At 30.3% G+C, this 20,607-nt stretch overlaps 2 long non-coding RNA genes and 1 pseudogene across 6 annotated transcripts; 2 read left to right on the forward strand and 1 right to left on the reverse strand.

Annotated features, from left to right (window-relative positions):
* The window catches only part of LOC139853716 (TMV resistance protein N-like), a 273,112-nt pseudogene that overhangs the window by 106,834 nt on the left and 145,671 nt on the right, over positions 1 to 20,607 (reverse strand).
* Positions 1,314 to 6,597, forward strand: LOC139852642 (uncharacterized). Of its 4 annotated transcripts, none has more exons than XR_011761139.1 (7): positions 1,314 to 1,370; positions 1,520 to 1,571; positions 1,798 to 1,899; positions 2,198 to 2,301; positions 2,413 to 2,555; positions 2,959 to 3,159; positions 5,161 to 6,597. It is a non-coding gene; the product is annotated as an uncharacterized lncRNA (long non-coding RNA). The 4 variants fall into 4 exon arrangements; XR_011761141.1 differs by having other exon boundaries at positions 1,333 to 1,370; positions 1,520 to 1,899; positions 5,161 to 5,438; positions 5,606 to 6,597; XR_011761140.1 differs by having other exon boundaries at positions 1,333 to 1,370; positions 1,520 to 1,899; positions 5,161 to 5,438; positions 5,936 to 6,597.
* Positions 6,601 to 8,468, forward strand: LOC139852641 (uncharacterized). 2 transcript variants are annotated; one of them, XR_011761137.1, is made up of 4 exons: positions 6,601 to 7,147; positions 7,773 to 7,858; positions 8,041 to 8,244; positions 8,342 to 8,468. It is a non-coding gene; the product is annotated as an uncharacterized lncRNA (long non-coding RNA). The 2 variants fall into 2 exon arrangements; XR_011761136.1 differs by having other exon boundaries at positions 6,601 to 7,858.

Consider the following 20,607-nt stretch of genomic DNA (forward strand, 5'->3'; position numbering starts at 1 on the left):
CACTTTTTTAGCATTATTGAATTTGGACCCTTAGATCAAAAAAATGACCTCCATTACCTTTGATAATCATTTGATCAACCTATAACCTTATAAGTATTTGCATTCTCACACGACTTCCCATAATACCCTTGATGGAATAAAATTACGGGAGTATTATATACCTATATCTAAAAGATAAAGTGGAAATGAATAGTGCTATTCATTTTTTCACTTTCTGCAAACTTAACCCCCTACCTTTCATTAAAATACAAATCGAACCTCCCACTTTATACGTATATTTTTTTCCAAATTTCACAAGCTTAACCCCCTAACTTTTATTAAAATACAAATCGAACCCCCACTTTACTAACTTTTTTTTTTACTAATATTCAATTTTCACAAACTTAACCCCCTAACTTTTATTAAAATACAAATCGAACCCCCACTTTATACGTCAAGTTTTTTCAAATTTCACAAACTTAACCCACTAACTTTTATTAAAATACAAATCGAACCCCCACTTTACTAACTTTTTTTTTTTAAAATAAAACCCGAATGCTAAAAGAAGCAACTTTCACAAAAGGAACAACCCTTCAATGTTATGTCGAAAAAAATTCTTTTTTACAAAATAGATCAAGACTTTTTTTTAACTCGCATTCAAAACGGAGTCCCGACGCGAAGCGAGGGCTCCACAACTAGTTGCATCTAACTAGGGGTCACGCCATTTACGCCCTTCACCCCATTATCATCAACCCTAACAAAAAGCGGCTTAATTATATTATATTATATTATACCTATATCTAAAAGATAAAAGGAAATAAATAGTGATATTCATTTTCCCACTTTTAACAAACTTAACCTCTTAACTTTCAGTAAAATACAAATCGAACCCCCCACTTTATACGTATATTTTTCCCCAAATTTCACAAGCTTAACCCCCTAACTTTTATTAAAATACAAATCGAACCCTATATTTTTCCCCAAATTTCACAAGCTTAACCCCCTAACTTTTATTAAAATACAAATCGAACCCTCACTTTACTAACTTTTTTTTTTACTAATATTCAATTTTCACAAACTTAACCTCTTAACTTTTATTAAAATACAAATCGAACCCCCACTTTATACATAAAGTTTTTTCAAATTTCACAAACTTAACGCACTAACTTTTATTAAAATACAAATCGAACCTCCACTTTAATAACTTTTTCTTTTTAAAATAAAACTCGAATGCTAAAAAAAGCAACTTTCATAAAAGCAACAAGTAATGTTATGTAGAAAAAAATTCTTTTTTACAAAACAGATAGAAGAATTTTTTTTTAACTCGAAGAGATCGATACAATCGCATGCGGACTATCTTCAAACTTCGATTTTCCAGAACTCATCCGCGGGTGAGTATTCTTGATGTCGTTCTTTAATTTTAGGGTTTTACGATTCTGCCCACGGGTTAGTTTTTCAAATTTTTTGTTTCAATATTAGGGTTTTACGATCTTCATGCTTTATGTTTAATTGACAAATCGAGTGATTTTGTGGTTGTCAGAGTACAAGATCTATTGGATGAATGGAATAACTGAATTCTTGCTTAACAAAGGGTACGGAGTTCCTCTTATTTTCTATTGATAAAAGTTAATATTTCGTGTTTTAACTATGGTTTTGTTTAATCTGTGCGAACCCTTTGAGATTTGTCGTACCTATCTTTTCATTTGCTAGGTAATGACGTGAAAGAGGTACGTGTTACTTGAATTTTTTTAACAAAAAACCTAAATGCTTTATAATTTATAGATTATTGAATTTATATCCTTCTATCATAACTTGCAGATAATCGATTCCATCGGAAGATAACACAAGTCAGTTGTCGGATATGATATGTTATCAATCGATTCACTATGATAAAATTGCACATCAGTGATAAAACAAAGGGTATCAATCCAACTCGATTTACCATTATTTGAATTAAACTGTATATATGGTATCCATATAAATGATGTTCACTGGAAATATATTTTTATACAAATATGGACCCAAATTTGTAAATCTGTATTGAATGATTATTATAGACATCATAGTTGCTATTATAAACAATTTAAACTGTTTAAATATTCCATTCTCATTCATCTATAAGTTTACTGCATATATGATGGTGTTTTATTGTTACTACTCCTATGCACGTACCATCGAATTGTTTGTATTAACATGGAGTTATTGTACATGCATACAGTGGTCAGTGTGTTAGATGTGGTCTATGGGGGTATCCACTCAAGCAGTCTGTATGACTACGTGTTGAAGCAACCGTGCACCGATCGTGATGCAATTAACGCAGATGTTAAACCAATAACTCTCTATACAGCTGCATATGTTTTTTTATGATCATAAATAAATTTGCTCATAAATGTTACAAATAAGATTTCTCATTCAGTTTTGATCTAATTGCAGTACTGTCATTGGTAACAAAAATGGTGAGGATAACACAGCTGATGTGATTGCACTAAAAGCTGAGACCGAAGTAAAAACAACGTTTTTAAAGTTTTCAAAGCCGGAGGTGTATGTTGTCCATGACCGGTGCTCATCGAAAGAAGGTAATATTCTTATTATACATACGCAAATACACATGTATTAACCGGATGCGTATTTGATTTTTTGTTAAGCTGCTTCGTATATTTTGCTGTACAAATAGGTCTTCTTTGTTTCTTATGTATAGTTAGGAGTGTACATATGGGTTATGGGTTTTAGGTTCAATGTATAGCTCCATCCCATGCATGCTGTAGGATTGTTTCTATGTAACCAACTATTTTTATTTAGTAATATTATATACTTGCTTGCTTCTTTTTAAAAAAAAAAAAATACACTCAACATCTATAGGTTAGTAATTTAAATTGAGCATGTCTGTTTTGGGATAAAAGATTGGAATATTGAATAATAGAATATAATGTTTTCTCTTAAATTTGATTGTGAATTGTGATTTTGATTGTATTTGTGTAGGTTGGATGGAAGCAAGATGATGCAATTATTGAGGGGTAAACGGTTGGTTTTTGTTGGTGATTCGTTGAATAAAAATATGTGGGAATCGTTGATATTTTTTTTTTAAGAAATTCAGTAAAAGATCAAACAAGAGTTTATGAAGCGAAACGTCTGGGAGGACATCATTTTAGAACTGAACCTTCGTATTCGTTAGTGTTCAAGGTAATTTTGATACATTTTATTGATATTGATTGTGGTTACGATGATTCGGATGAATGGGAAGGGGAATTTTTTCTCGGCATTCCAAATATTGAGGGATGGGTATGTAGCGTAGAAATAGTTGTGATATGGATTTTTAATTTTTAGGATCGGGTGCGATTAGTGGGTATGTATCGATTGAAAGTTCTTATGAGGTAACTAATTTCTCTTAGGGACCAGGATTTGACCTTTATGAGGTAACTTATAATTTATATTCAACCTTTACATGCATAGTGGTGCCACTAAGTTGTTTCCTTGATATTGTCATTAAAATGAGATACCCGATTTTGTGATACACATGATTATAATCTTTTTTTACAAGTTAATTGCATATTCTGATTAGTCTTTTTATGCGAGTTATACATTGCTTATTTATTTTTATTTTTTAAAAAGGTCTTTTTGTGCGTGTTTTTGTCAATGCCATTCACCCCCAATAAGGTTGGCATTGTGGGTGGGTCAAATCTAAGTATTCTATACTTATGATCAAGGTAAACTGTACAATTTTTAAGTTTGAATTTTATAGACTTGTGCAAGTTTGAAGTTTGTATATTAGTTTCTTGGTGCTGATTTTGTTTTGATGAAGACCAAGATTAAGTTTTATATTCGTGGTAAGATACATTAAGTTTGATTATTGAATTTAGGGTTTTTATAAATATTTGATGAGTTTATATTATGATTTTGGTGGTGTTTTTAATTAGTTCGTTTACATGATTATATCGGTAGAAAGTGCTCACGGAACCTCACACTCACGAATCAGGTATCCATTGATTGGTGTTTCGTTTTTTGATCCAAGGTTTTTTGGGTCTTCTTTTTCATATATGGTCAGTCTATAACAATACGCCTTATATCGTATAATCGAAACCCTAACTGCCCACCAATATGTCATCTCTTGCATCCAAGTTTGAAAAAGATGCGAGACGGGGTCGAGACGGTAGAGACCTTAAAACGTCTCATGGAAAAAACGGGGTTGAGATGGGGTCTAGACGGATGTTGACCAACGTTGACTTTTTGTATATATTTCAAACATAATTATTTCAAAGTAAACATAGATATTTGCCTTTAATTCAAAATATTTATGTTTGAAAGGTTTATTTTTGAAATTTATCTAAAATGTCAACATTGGTAAAAGATTAATATCGACCGTCTCGGCGGTTTTTTACCGTCTCGACCGTTCTTAACCGTTGTTGACCGTCTTTCAAGGATGGTGTTGGATATACGATCAAAACATACTGACAAAAACTATATCACCTGGTAAAATTATGAACTTTTTTACTGATTTAATTTGGGTTTTATTTTGTTTGTTATAATCAATTATACCCATTTAACGGATTCACGGTATCCTAACAAGTACTGTATGTGTTTGGTCTTTATATTTAAAATTTCAATGATCATTTCTATGTTTTTAAGATTAGTTAACTTAAATGGCGTTAAAGTCGCATTGAAACTTATTAGATCTCCCCGCCGGTGACCTGCAATATGATCCGTCGGATTATGACTGTCTCCGACAAAGTTTTCGATCACCCATCTGAGTTATCACCAACATCATCACCTTTAATCCAACACGACTGTTTGATCATTGTAGCTAACCAGTTAACTATTTGGGTTAACCCAAAAAACCGATAGTTTGAAAGGCTGGACTTTTAGTTTAGATGAAAATTCACTTCCTTTACAATTAAAAGATGGTTTACGAGATGGTGATATTATTACCTGGTGTTTAGATTAAATTTCAAAGAAAGATGCACACTAGGACCGTTTCACAGTTAAAATTTTTTTAGTAACACAATAATTTGATGCAAAAATGCACTAAATGTATCTAGAACAAGCCCATTCTGTACGTTTTGCCACCCTTGGTAGTAGTATTTGGACTCAACTCAAAAAAATCTGCTCGTCACAAGTCAAATAATATTTGAACCTATTACTTTTGATGTTTACTTCACCGACAGTCAGACATAACAAATGTTGCAGGTTCATGAAACACAAACAAACTTTCACGGGAACTGTTGGATATACGGTGGAAAACTATCGGGATGCTATTGCAAGATTTTTTATTTAGATCATTTGGTTATCCAAACCTTTTCCTGACTTTTACGTGCAATCCAAACTGGCAATATATCACGAGAACTTTGAAAGATACCAATTTTAAACTGGAAGACAAGCCAGATCTGTCTAGGATGTTCAAGATGAGGTTGGATCAGCTAATGAATGATATCCGGGATAAGAAATATTTGGCCAAATCAGAGCAGGTGTGTCATTCTATTACTCATGCATTTTTGTGATACTTGATGTTTAAATTAGAGGTATTTAAATACTTTGCTTGCAACCCAATTAGTTAGTTACATGAGAAACTTTAATGAATATAAAAAACTAATTATCTAAACTGAATACAGTTCATATGTGTGATGGTGTTAAGGTACATGTGACACATGGAAGTCATTTTGATTGGTGTCTATACTGGTTTGTCCTCTTAGACCACCAATTTTAAAGCATAAAGAAGAAGGCCACATTTTCAGATGTGACCATTACTGAATCTTCAGTTTAATTTCTATATCTTTTGTTTTATTCTGTTCATTTATTTATTGTATTTTGTCTGCGAATTACCAAATTTCATAAAGACTCAAATCAATACAATTGATGGCAAATTGGTAAGCTAGGCGTTTTGATTGAATTATGCTTGGTAATTTGTTTTTACTAATTTAAGTGTTATTCAGGAATATTTTTCACCCTTCGGTTAATGTTGTAGGGTCATTGGATATAAGCTCCTTGGTGTGGAGCTATTCAGGAATGTTTATTTTTATCATCTATTCGTATCAAGATCGAACATGTTTTGATTTATCTTAAAAATTAAATCGTTCCGGTTTAATATCACACAAAAGAATTCGCTGTTTTCGGGTAAGATTCCAACAATTTAAATATTATTATTCTTTAACAGCTTGTGAGCGAGTTTTCAAGTATCATACATAGGGTTGCTACCATGTTGTAAATATCATTAGTCCACCTGGATACAATGCTATTTGTTGAAACTATTTCCCCCCTCCTTCCTTCTACGCTGACATTGACTTCGTGATATCATTGGTTTACTTCAGTCACAAACATAATAGTGCCCAATGATTTATGTCAAACGGGTTAATAAGAGCATAGTTATAAGGGAAATGGGTTAAACTGATTAAAGACTCATGATGTCTACGAAGTCAAATTTGATCATATTAAAATGTCCCATTTTAAACCATTACCCATTTGAGAACTGGATGGTCTGATCTGGTTATATTTTATTTCAACAAAATTGAAGTTTGTATTCTTAATACATCACAAGAGCTTTATTTGCATTGGTTCATGGACATTCGGTTAGGATAAGAAGTATATGCTGATATGTTTACTACATCTAAACTAGACTCGCCTATAATTACACTATATGCTGACAGCCACCTGCCTTTTGGTCGTTTACCTCACAAAACCCACAAATACCACATCCTTCACTCCCTTTAAATACCTCCACTTCCCTGATTAAAAAAAAACCTGGATTTACCTACCGTCCCTAATTTCCCTCCCCCACCTCTTCCTCTCTAATTTCTGTTCCCTGATCCGCTAAAATCGTCTAAAGATGCATACGATTTCTTCCTGATTTCTCACAATCAATTGGAGGTATAGTAAAATCTTTGTTTGGTGTGTTTGAAAACCACCTTCTTTTCGCTGATTAGTGAGAACCGACTGACGTTGTTGGTAGCTTATCCGTTTTTCCCTGATTAATTATAATCGATTCAAAGTACGATTGCAAATTAGGGTTCTGCCATAGCCACCACCGTTGTAACCGCTGCCGCAATTGGAGATATTTCCGTTCGTCCAAGCAACTTAACCTGTAGAAGCTGATGACGAGGAGGAAAATGAAGATGGGGACGACGACGATGATGACAGTGTAGATAGCGATCACGATGATGAAGGTGAAGTCAAAGAAGAGGTACAGTTATCTTATAATATTTTAGAATTAAATAGCGCACAATTTAGTCTATAAAATTTGTTGGTTAGAGTAAATTTTTGGTAATCTTCAATCTAAGTTATAGTGAAATTTATCTATGCTATATATTATAATTTTGGATGGTTCAATTTTTTTTTGAAGATTTTTGTATGAAATTTTGCTTTAGATCTGATAATTTATGCTTATATGTGTATCAATATTGCTGTTAGTTTTTGTTTCTGACTTAAATTTTCTATTATATTCATATTGATTTTGTATTTTCTATTTTATTCATATTGATGGTTCAATTACTATATTCTTTTTGTCCTGATGAAAGATTGTTGTTCTATGAAGTGACTGATAAAGTTAACAGGTTAGAGTTTCCTTTTCTTGCGATTTAAAGGTTTCCATTGTCTGAATTGTGCGATTGTCCTTTTTTAATCGGTTGTTTTAATGTTGGAGATTAGGGATACACAACACAAATGGAGGAATACGATATTTTTAATTAGTAGTTCTCAAAACCTGAAAGATCAACGAAACATGAGTTAAACGGCTAATTATAGGAGTTTGTTTAGGCTGATTCTGGATTCTGGATTCATATAAATATTTAGAACATGAACAACCTCAGGTGACTTCGATTCCAAATGTTTGCTGGAAAGAAGTTGGGTTTCTGGTATTTGTCTATACTGCATTCGTTGGTCTGCAACTGTGAAGGTAATTTATAGAAAAATATGGCTTATTTGTATATATATATATATATAAAGAAGATTGCCATATAATTAGATCTTAATTATTTCTATTAACTCATGTTTTTTATATGTGACTAATAGGAGGTCGTTTAAGTGGGGAAAACGACCATAGGATGATTTTTTTATTATTATTTACTGTTAATGCAGAACATTTGAGATGAGGAAGGTGAAAGTGATGAGGAAATGGATAGGATGCTTCTTTAGTTTGAGCAAGTGTTTTTTGATGTATACAAGAGGAAAGTTTACGAGCAAAATCAAGGGCACAACTTCTTCAAGCATTTGCAAATTCTAAACTTGAGCTTTCAACTCTTCTTGCATCTCTTGGAGAAAAAACAGTTATCGGAATCGTAGGTAACTCTACACCTTCAGTTTGTATATAGTGCTTTTATTGAATGTAAAAATGGATTGTAGTACTTATAATACAAGATGCATTTGTCATATATTGAAGGAAAAACAGGAACTTGGAAACAAATCGAGATCTATTGTCAGGTACATCAAGATTAATATTCAAGCAACACTAATTTGGCTTCAGCAGCTGCAAAGTTCTCCCTTTCCTTGCCAACAAACCCTAATTAACTTAATTGTAAGTAATCTATCTCAAATTTTGTTTCCTTCTTTTATCATAAGAAAGAAATTTTCGTGTATATTTATGTACTCTACATCACATTCAAAACTACCAACTTAAAAATAACATATGCCCATTTAGCTAGAACAACTTTCAATGACTGTAAGTCTTACAGTTACAGCCATCATTTGGCTTAATAATTTATTGCACATTTTAAAATGATTAGCATTTACTTACTACTCCTTTGAGACTACAAGGATGAACAAACGGCTTTAAGTGTTTGACCCATTCTCCATGGTTTTACTATATCAATGGAAGACATAAGAGTTGATTTTCCTGAAAATGACAAAAAATGTTGATTGCTATTAAGCCTATTATGATTGTTGATTTATTTTAGTGCAAAGCAAACACCACAGATATACTTACTATCTGCATGCTTATATTTGAAAAATGATCAGGGGCTGTTTGTTTGTTGATAATGTTCGTTGTAATCCGTTCGTTTGCTCAGGTGTTTATAATTTGTTGCTGGAGGTTTAAAGTATTCTCATTTTTATGCGTATATCATGTTGATTTTATATATGTTAACTTCATTCAATGTGTTTGTGTTATTTCCTTGATCTTACTTTGTTTCATGTTATGTGACAACTGATTCTGAGTTTTGCAATGATTTGAGCTTCACTAGCAGAGGTTAATCGCCGTAAAAGACAAAACAAACTGCAACTGAAGAAAACATCAGTCCGAAGGAAAAAAAAGAGTAGCAGCTAAGGAACGCAATTTTTTTATCACTAATTAGCCATATCATGTAGCCATTTTGTAAATGTACCTCAAGCAGGACCATTTAATAAATGTAGGAATATCATTGTTTTTACTAGTTATCACTAAAATGCCCATTTTTTCTCCCGTATTTGACTCGGAGCCCATAAAAATAAAAATTTGACAATTTGCCCGCGCAAGGACGCAAGGTGCTCTTTGCGACCTTGCTTCCCGGTGGACGCAAGGACGCAAGGTGCCTCTTGCTCCCTTGCTTCCCGGGGACGCAAGGACGCAAGGTGCCTCTTGCGACCTTGCTTCCCGGGGACGCAAGGACGCAAGGTGCCTCTTGCTCCTCCCTGATGTCATAATCAATGTTTTCTTTCAGACATTTCATCAAACACCTTACGTGCATATCTTTGTTTTGCTCTAAAAAATGGGCAAAATGATTATGTAAAACCCTTTAATTGTGATGACAAACGGAATCTTTATGGTAACTGAAAGCAAGATAAGTAGTTACATGAATGTTTCAACTTTCAATACAACAAAGCTTAAAGAAGAAGCTTTGCACTGTAAACACCAAAAAGAAAAATAATACTAAACAAATAAAAAATAAAATAAATTACATCTTTGAGTTCAAGATCAAAGCGGGTATCTGGCCTGTCTGAACCGTATCGACTTATTGCTTCAGCGTAAGCAAGCCTTGGGAAAGGGTTTTACATAATCAAAAATGACGTAAGGTGTTTGTAATAGTTTGTCATCACAATTAAAGGGTTTTACATAATCATTTTGCTTATTTTTTAAGCAAAACAAAGATATGCACGTAAGGTGTTTGATGAAATGTCTGAAAGAAAATATTGATTATGACATCAGGGAGGAGCAAGACGCACCTTGCGTCCTTGCATCCCCGGGAAGCAAGGGAGCAAGAGGCACCTTGCGTCCTTGCGTCCACCGGGGAGCAAGGTCGCAAAGAGCACCTTGCGTCCTTGCGTCTTGCGCGGGCAAATTGTCAAATTTTTATTTTTATAGGCTCCGAGTCAAATATGGGAGAAAAAATGGGCATTTTAGTGATAATCCCTTGTTTTTAAGCAACACCGGCTAATATTACCATCATCACAACTACTTAAGTGTATATGAATCATCCAATATATGACCGTGATCAACGCGCGGCCAGACCTTTATCTAGTTATATCTATATCTCATATGAGTATTGAACAGCTTAATATAAATTTATTGTATTAATACCAATAATAAGTTTGATTATGGGGTACTGTTTCTTGTCATAGCTATCTGATGTGTGCTAAGCTCTGATGGATATTATTTGACAATGGCGACTTAAACTAAAACCATTTTTTTCATCTTGGAATTTAGGTAGTTGACCATCATATAAGTATAAATCGGAAGTAGAAAACTGATTATCATGTGATATGTTTTTATAGGTAAAAAGGATGAAGAAATTGGAGGAAGGCTTCAAGGGCATTTGGTGGAGGAACGCTTAAAAGTGGACCGCCTGCCTACTGAGGCTATTCGTGACTGCTAACACTATACTAACCATGTTATGCAACTTTTGCTTGAGCTAACTCATACACTACTTCGTCATAGTTAACAAAACACTATTACTTTTTATTGGAGTTGCAATATCACACTTCATAATTGTAATCATTTACTATACAACATTTGTGCCAAATATTTACTTGACGTAACACGTAATTTATAATATATTTCAAATTTTTTATTGGACGAAACCCGCGAATCCGCGGGTCTTAAGCTAGTATAATAAATATTATAAAACCATAAAATAAAAACTAAAATCCATTACATTAATTTAAAAACAATACAATATAAAAACTAAATTACAACTTATTGAAATAAAAAAACAAACAACTCGATTATCCATCATCTACTCCGATTCGTTGCCTTCGTCGTCATTCGCACCCGATCCCGATTGTAAAATCCCTACGAGCATCGCGTCGAATTTGCTCCTTAAGGTCATAATTTAGTTCCATGTCGGCTTCGGTGGGAGCAATGTTTAATATCCTTAAACGCATTTCAAGTTGCTTATCTTGATAATACTTCTTTTTAAGGTCGGCCGTTTTTTTAAAATTTTCCTTAACCGATACACATAGAGACTCACGAGAAGAATGAGATGAAGGGTTGGAATCGTGCGACTTTTTCCTCGATTTTCTTGGCTTTCCTTTTGGACGTTTCAATTGATCGGGACCATACATCCCCGCATTCGGATTTTCTTCAACACTTGCACTTGCACTTGCACTTGCAACTTCTTCGTTCAAATTAATTACGGGCTCACCAACATTTTCAATAACTACGGTCTCACGTCGTTTGTTTCTCGTACCGATAACAACGGGATTGGGATTTAGCCACTTTGACTTGTCCTTCAAAAAATTCCACGCTTGATAACTACAAAACTTCTTTCCCATGTTCTCGTCGATATATTATTGATCACACCGCACACGAAAATCAAGGTCGTTATCCCCGCTTCGACAATCTTTCTTCAAACGACTAACAATCCCATTATACTTTTGACATTCGCCATTCATTTTCGTCCACTTAGACGACAACGCATCCTTAAACCAAGGACATGGCGGATTTCGTCCGTTGTAGTCGTCCGTAACCAAAAACCAAAATGACGCACCTACAAAATTATATAGCGAATTATAATATAAATATAATATATATAATACATTTAGATATTTATAATTATAAATTTAATATATATATATATATATATATATATATATATATATATATATATATATATATATAAAATATACATACCCATGTTAACAGTATGTATATGTATATATTTATATATAAAGTATAAATATAATATATATATAATAATATATATAATATATATATTTATATATACATATTTAACTCACAAAAATATAAAATAAATATATACCGGTTTGGTCGTTTCCTTTGAGTGAATCTTCGGAAGTATGAACCCAAGCTTTCGCCAAACGTAACTCATCTACCTCGGACCACGGGTTCATCACGACTCCGGTACGTCTTGCCCTCATTTTTTTGGTCGGTTCTTCCTCAACCATCTTTTCCTTTCCTTTACCGCGAACACGTTGAGACGTTGGTGTTGGGACCACCTCGTCTTGAACCGATTGTGCGTTCGATTCGCTAAGTTGTTGACTAGACTTCCAAGCCATAAATTGTTCCATGTCTTCGGGACTCATCAAGGGGGTTTGTGGGACTTGAGTTTGTGGAACTTGTGTTTGATGAGCGTAATTTTGAAACGCGTTTGGTACGTTGTGAAAGGGTGTAAACGGATTCCATTTACTAGAGTATGGGTTCATGGGATCGTTTAGATTATTTGGATGGTTTGGATGGTTTGCGGGATAGTTAGGACCACCTCGGTTGGAAAAGTTTGGATTAATTTGGTTGGGGAAGTTGGAATTTCCTTGATTGCTAGACATTTTTGAAAATTAAATTTTTGAGTATATAGAATTGTAGAAAAAGAGTGAAAGATGTGTGAAAAAATGATGAGAAATGGTGAGTATTTATAGGATATAAATTAAATTAATAAATAAAAAAACAAAAAAAAGGAATTCGACCGTTGCAACGGTCAAACCCCATTAACGGCTTAATTTCTCACCGTTGGCCAGGTAACGGTGGCCACCGTGTAATCGATTTAACTCCGATTTAACGGCGGGGCTGAGTGGTGTTGGCCACCGTCCCCACCGTTAAATCCCTTTAACGGTGAAAAAAATATGCGACTCCTGGTGCTCTTATCTTTTATATTACGAGCCGAGCTAATTGTAGTTTTTAGATAAATAACGAGCCTATAACGAGCCGAGCTCGAGCTTCTCTTATTTATAACGAGTCGAACTCGAGCTCAAAATATAAGGCTCGAATCGAGCCGAGCTCGAGCTTTTTGAAATATAAACGAGCCGAGCGCGGGCTCAGCTCGCCTCGTTTACAACCCTAGTCATAATCAAGAGGTAAGCACTTTTTTGGGGAGAAGTGGGGGAAGTAATTTTTTTCGTTTTTTTCGAAAAAATTTTCAGGCATTAAGTTTAGGTGAAAATATGAACATTTAAAAAAGACACTTTGTGATGAATTTTATTACTTTGGCTGTAAAACGCTCGAAGAAAAAAATGAAAACATTTAATGCATTTAATGTTTTCATTCTGAGTTTATTTGCATCGTTTTGTTTTCATCTTGTGTGAAGTGTTTTTTTCGAAATTTGGCCCGATTTAGAGTTTAGGGTTTTGGGTTTAGTCCCTAAAGCGAAAACCCTAAACACTAAACCCTAAACTCTAAACCGTCCGTGTTAAAATATTCAATCTAAACCCTAATTTCTAAACCCAAAACCCTAATTTCTAAACCATAATAGCTAAACCCTAATTTTTACCCCCTAATTTCTAAACCATAATTTCTAACCCCTTAAAAAACTCAGAATCAAAAAATTCAATGCATTGAATGTTTTCATTTTTTTATTCGAGTGTTTTACCGCCAAAATAATAACATTTATCACAAAGTGTCTTTTTTAAATGTTCATATTTTCACCTAAACTTGATGCCTGAAAAAAATCGAAAAACAAGAAAAAAAATTACTTCCCTCCAAAAAAGTGCTTCCCTCTTGATTAAATCTCAATATATATATATATATATATATATATATATATATATATATATATATATATATATATATATATATATATATATATATATATATATATATATATATATACATACATAAATACAGAGTACTTGTTTCCAGGATCTCAATCTCACTCTCACTCTACTCAAAGATCTATCTATATATAATATTGACTCCTTGAAAAGTAAATATGCTTATTAATGAGGAAAGTAAATTTTTATTCATTTAACTAAAGTTTAATTTATTCTTATATATATTATTATTACTTAACTGTATATATTTTTAATAAATGTTTGTGACTTTTCATTAGTAAAAATCAAATGACCACAACAAAACCACTATCGCAAATGGCCATATATATATATCATATTTAATTTTCTAGGAGTAAATATATATATATATATATATATATATATATATATATATATATATATATATATATATATATATATATATATATATATATATATATATATATATATATATATATATATATATATATTTACTCCTAGAAAATTAAATATGATATAATAAATAGGGTTCATTAATTATTAAATAAAATACAATAGTTAAATAAAATAATAAAATAAAAACTCCTAATTTATTAAATATGATTATTTACCCATGTTATATATATATATATATATATATATATATATATATATATATATATATATATATATATATATATATATATATATATATATATATACTCCTAGAAAATTAAATATGATATAATAATTAGGGTTCATTAATTATTAAATAAAATACAATAGTTAAATAAAATAATAAAATAAGAACTCCTAATTTATTAAATATTCAGCCCCAAGGCCCGCTGAGATGGAGGACGAGACATTGAAACACACCCGGCTTAGGAACAAGTGGGACAACGATGACTTCTTGTGTCGTGGCCAATATAGAGGAAGATCTTAGAACATATGATGAAGCTATGAGATCTCGTGACGTTGCCTTTTGGAAAGAAGAAATCCGTGACGAGATGGATTCTATTATGGAAAATAATACTTGGGTTTTAGCGGACTTACCACTAGGATGTAAATCATTGGGCAATAAATGGATCTTCAAGCGGAAAATGAAGGTTGATGGGACGATTGATAAGTATGAAGCTCGTTTGGTTATCCAAGGCTTTAGACAAAAGGAAGATATTGATTACTTCGATATCTATGCACCGGTTGCACGTATTACCACCATTAGATTGTTGATAAATCTTGCTTCAACTCACAATCTAGTGATCCACCAAATGGATGTGAAAACAGCCTTTTTAAATGGTGATTTTTTCCCTATTGATTTTTTCAAATCTTTTGCCTTCTAAGTTCTATTTTTATTTCTGATTGAAAAACACAAATGAATAGTTCCAACGATTTCAGTATCACTACTATACATATCATTCAATTTTAATGTCAATCATTATTTCAACTAGATAGCAATGCCCGTTCGTTGTACGTCTTGCTTTATATTTTAATATTATGTTATTCATGTGAATTGGTATAAGATAAAGATAAACTTGAGGTGATATAATAAGGTTTGGTAATATCATAATGAGGCTCAGGATGTTATAATATTGACTACGGGTAATGTTGATATGAAGTTTGTAAGAGATGTTATATAATGTTATGGAATTTGAGTTAAAGTAACTTAATATTCACATGTCATATCAATAGCAAAATCAAAAGTGAAAATTTGAAAAAATCACAATATTTAAAAATATTTATAGTTATAATTATTGAGAAATTTTATGTATATCCTTACTCAAACTGTTACATATTATTAAATGTTCTATCAAAAATAGCAATTTAATATAGATTAAATAAAATTTCATTGCAAACGACATTAAGTAATGTATAATTACCTTTTCGTTAAAAAGTAAGAACTATAGATAATGTTTTAAAGAAAATACATATATACATTACTTCCGTTACACTTACGTCAATTGATTTTTGTTTAATTTTAATTTATTTATATGTAAAAGGTTAGATATTCCAAACCAATCAAAATATAAATTACATCCTAAATGTAATTCTTATACAATTTCAATCACCTAACATACAATTTAGATGTGATTAACCTTTTTGTCTTCTTATTTTTACCATAGTTATTATTATTGTAGGGTAACCAGAATTGTTATTTATTATCTTTAAACTCCATTCTCAAATACATCGTAATGCTTCTACAATATAATATACTAAGATTCAATTCTGATGTCCTTAAACTTTTTTTGAAAAACATTTTTATCGTAATTTATTATAGGGTAAGCCACATGTATTATCTTTGAGCTCAATACATTATCAGTCTCTTAAGATTAAATGTTAATGTGGCTACACTCTTTTTTTATTATTATTTTTACCATAGTTATTATTATGGTGGGGTAAACTATGTTTTTAAGCTTTAAATTCAATTTATAAATACATCATAATTGGAATTTTTATACCATTATAATATCGGAAGAGCTTGTATTTTTCATATGACGATTATAATAAATACAAATCTAAAACACAGTACTAACATGTATATCAAAAGTGAACAAACAAATGAGGATTGAAGAACTTACATTTTGCATCTGATGATAATGATGGACGATGACGATGATAATGATGATGATGATAAATACAAATCTAAAACACAATAATAATATTTATATCGAAAATGAACAACTAAAATTTAAACGAAAGTATGAGGACTGAAGAACTTACATTTTGAATATGATGACGATGATGATGATGATGATGAATACAAATCTAGAACACAATAATGATATATGTATATCGAAAGTGAATAAATAAAATTCAAGCGAAAGTATAAAGAACTTACATTTTGCATACGTAGACGATAATGAATACACACCTTAAAAAGTATGAGAAACGATTATCATGAATTTATGAATTATGATTACGAAAATTGTTAGGATGCATCACATTCCCCGTTCAATCTATGCCTCTTTTTCAATTCCACACTGATATACCATTCAATTTATGTATTCTCTTTTCCTCTTAGTGTTGTTAAATATTTATATGTCATAATTGTTTATATGTTGAAAAATATTAAAAGTCACAAAGAGATTAGCCTCTTTTCATCATCCTTTTTTAACACTCATTAATAATTATCATTATTTAATAATGATGAAGTGACCTTTGGTTGAAACTTTTGGCTAAAACAATTGTTTCGTATTTAATTTACTTAAAGCATTAAAGCTATTAAGTTAAAGTATTTTTTTTACCAATAACTATTATCATGATTGATAACTTTTTTTTACTAATTTATTTATTTATTTATTTATTTTTGTCTTAATTATCAATTTTCACCCCTCATTCAGACTCCCAATTGTACATTCCTCATTTTCTCATGGGCATAAAATATAAAGCTATTATTTTTATTAAAAAACAAAAACAAACACCATCCGAATTTTTAACGGGACATATGTTCCTCCACACCGTGAGTTAAAATTTTCCGCCGCCACCGTTCAATTCGAAATAATTTTACGAACACAATGCAACTCTTATACGCGAAATAGACATTTTTTGAAAAACGATAAATATTTCGGGCTATATTTTGAAAAAACAATGCAGCATCGCGTTTTTGATTATGTAAATAAATAACGTCACGTTAAACATGAGTATGTAATCCGAAAGGCTCCGCAACTATGCGCGGGCCGAATTTTTTTCTAAAATAAATTATATTAAGAATAGTAAATCATAATTATTTTTCGACGACTCAACTTTTATATATAGTTAGATAGATTAGATTATATTAGAAGATTAGATTAGATAGATATTTGATGGCCAAAATTAAAAATAACATAAGGTTTAAATTTAATAAATGAGATTAACATAAGTCTCTAAATCTAAATTAAATGCATAGATTCAATTACTATAGTATATAGATATATAGATTTCAAGTTTTTACCATTCTTTACCACCACAATAAATGAGATGGGTAAATCATACTTAATGATCTAAAACTCAATTACTATAGATATATAGATGATTATTTACCCATGTTATATATATATATATATATATATATATATATATATATATATATATATATATATATATATATATATATATATATATATATATATATATATATATATATATATCATGATAAGTTGAGTCCTAAAATCATAAATATAGTTTACCTCATATAATAAGTTATAATAAAAATGATTTAACCACATAAAGATAACTTATGTCTATTTATTAAAAATGTATCTATCATCTATCATCTATAGTAAAAGTTAAGTCGTGAAATAATAATATGATGTAATAATGTTAATTAACCATTAAATTAAGTAAATGATGGTAAAAAGGTAACATAAGAAGTAATAGCACGTATTAGTTTGATGCTAATCTCATTTTATTATAATTAATGATATCTATAACTATTCAATACTCTAACTTTTGAGTATTTGGTGTATTTATGTTAATTAACACATCAAATAAGTTATCATAACCTTTTGAGTACAAAAGTAATGTAATTATGGTGAGAATATGAAATGAACTCTAAAAGCTATATTATAAATAGCTCACCATTTTGTTTGAGACATAAATTTGAAGATCAAAATCTAAATGAGTAAAAAAATCAAGTTTTTATGAAATCTATAGTCGTGTAAAACCTTCAATTAGATCTATTATACGTGTTGATCACTTTTTGCATCCCTTTATCAATTTACATTCTTATCCTACTAACCTTTTTTGCGCGTTACAATTTCAAGTTTTCTGTTATTATATTATTTTATGTTGTTTGTATTGTTATATGTTATGTTATCTAAATAGGTGGTGATATATAATGGATTACTTTTTATATTGCTAATGTTATAAGTGAAATGATCAAAAGACATGTCAATGGAATTCAATGGTGATTTGTAAGTGGTCGAAGAACATTTTGTAAGTACTTTTTTTTTTATGAAATTAAGTCACTTCATTAATTAGATGTATATTAAATAGAGTATGGTTGAGTTTCAGTTAGTTTTATGATATATATTAATGTGTTTAGTTTCGTGTGTATATTAAAATATTACGAGTAATATTGAAACATTTTCACTATATTGTCGATTAACATAGGAGTAAATACGATTTGTGGTGTTGATTAAAAAAACTATTGCTTTAACTACTTTTTATATTATATCGATAAATCCTTTTAGTTCTATTTTAATTATTTTTGTATCTTAGATAATGCATGGAGTTATTGGCATTCTTAATTTCTAAACGTAGAAAACGGTTGAATGATATATCTACAATTTACAATCCACAATCTATAATCATTAATCAACATACTTCAACTTAAGATGTTATGTTATTGGTGTTCATCATATTGTTTCCTTCTAATGTAATTGTTATCTTCGTAGATTGTTACTTACAGTTCATTTATAGTTATATTTTTGATTTTTGTCCAACTTTTTAATTATATATTAACATGTTTGATTTAGTGTTTCTTTTACGTCGTTATAGACATTCCATTATAATCTTTTTATTAGTATATAATTTATTAAAACTATGAATCATTTATGTCATTCATCCGTCAACAAAATACACACACACACACACACAAATATATATACTCCAAGTGTATTAAGTATGCACATTTAATTTCATCTAAATAATTACTTCATTTATAAATATATTAATTTTATTTATAGCTTTATATCTATATAATTAGATAATTAATTTTAAAGTAATTATTTTAAAATATTAAAATTGTGTTATTATTAAAATACTAAATTGTTATCATAAATTTGATCGCAAATATTTTTAATAACTAAAATTAATCTCTTTCATAAATAACAACAGTTTTAATCTTTTCATTTTTCCTAAACATCCATAATAAATTTATGTCATATCATAAGTAATAACAAGAGTTTTAGTCTTTTCACTTTCTTTATATTAAATACTTAATTAAATTGATAGACATTGTTACTTATAAATACTACTTTTGCGTTTTCACATGACCTACACTTTCTAAATGAAATAACTAATAGAGTTATATCATCAATTTTAATATGTTTGATCTTTCAATGTCAAATATCATCGATCACATGAAGGTTGAAGAAGATATATTACATTAGCCATTCTTTAAGATATTATTTATGTACATATAGACTTTATATGTAATTTTATTTTATCCATGTTCATTTTAGTTCATAATTTTCCTTTATTTTTTTTTATCACTTTGAGTATGAATATTTCATTTAGATGTTTGTGATAATTACATTTTTAGATTGTAAAATTTATTGTATGTCATCTCAATATTATATATAATGTTGCATATTTGAAGACAAACATTTTATATTACAATTGTGATATTTTTGCCATCAATTTGACTTAAAAAAATAGTCACATATTGCTACAACAAACACATGTTCTATTAAAGTGCTTATAAAATATGTTTGCATGTATATAGTAAACTTGATGGTTTCATAATTTTTTTTTGTGTTATGTGTGATAAAAGATGTAAAGTTAAATAATTATTGTAGTCTTTTATATTTGTCTAAGTATTACATTCAAGAAATTTATATATAGAAACTTTATATATATGGTGTGGGCCTAAGTAAGCGTTTAGGTTGTGATCGGTATAAATTAAATCATTAGATGTCAAATACAACACATATATTCATGTCGCAAATTGAAGAATAAGTCATTCCAAAACCTACAAGTGCTAATGTGCTAACTGAATGAAATTACACATTTATGTATTTTTAATTTGTTATTTACTTGGTGTTGATGATATTAAACATGTCTATGAGAGATTAA

The sequence above is a fragment of the Rutidosis leptorrhynchoides genome, chromosome 6, assembly GCF_046630445.1.
Source record: "Rutidosis leptorrhynchoides isolate AG116_Rl617_1_P2 chromosome 6, CSIRO_AGI_Rlap_v1, whole genome shotgun sequence".
In the NCBI taxonomy this organism is placed as follows: Eukaryota; Viridiplantae; Streptophyta; class Magnoliopsida; order Asterales; family Asteraceae; genus Rutidosis; species Rutidosis leptorrhynchoides.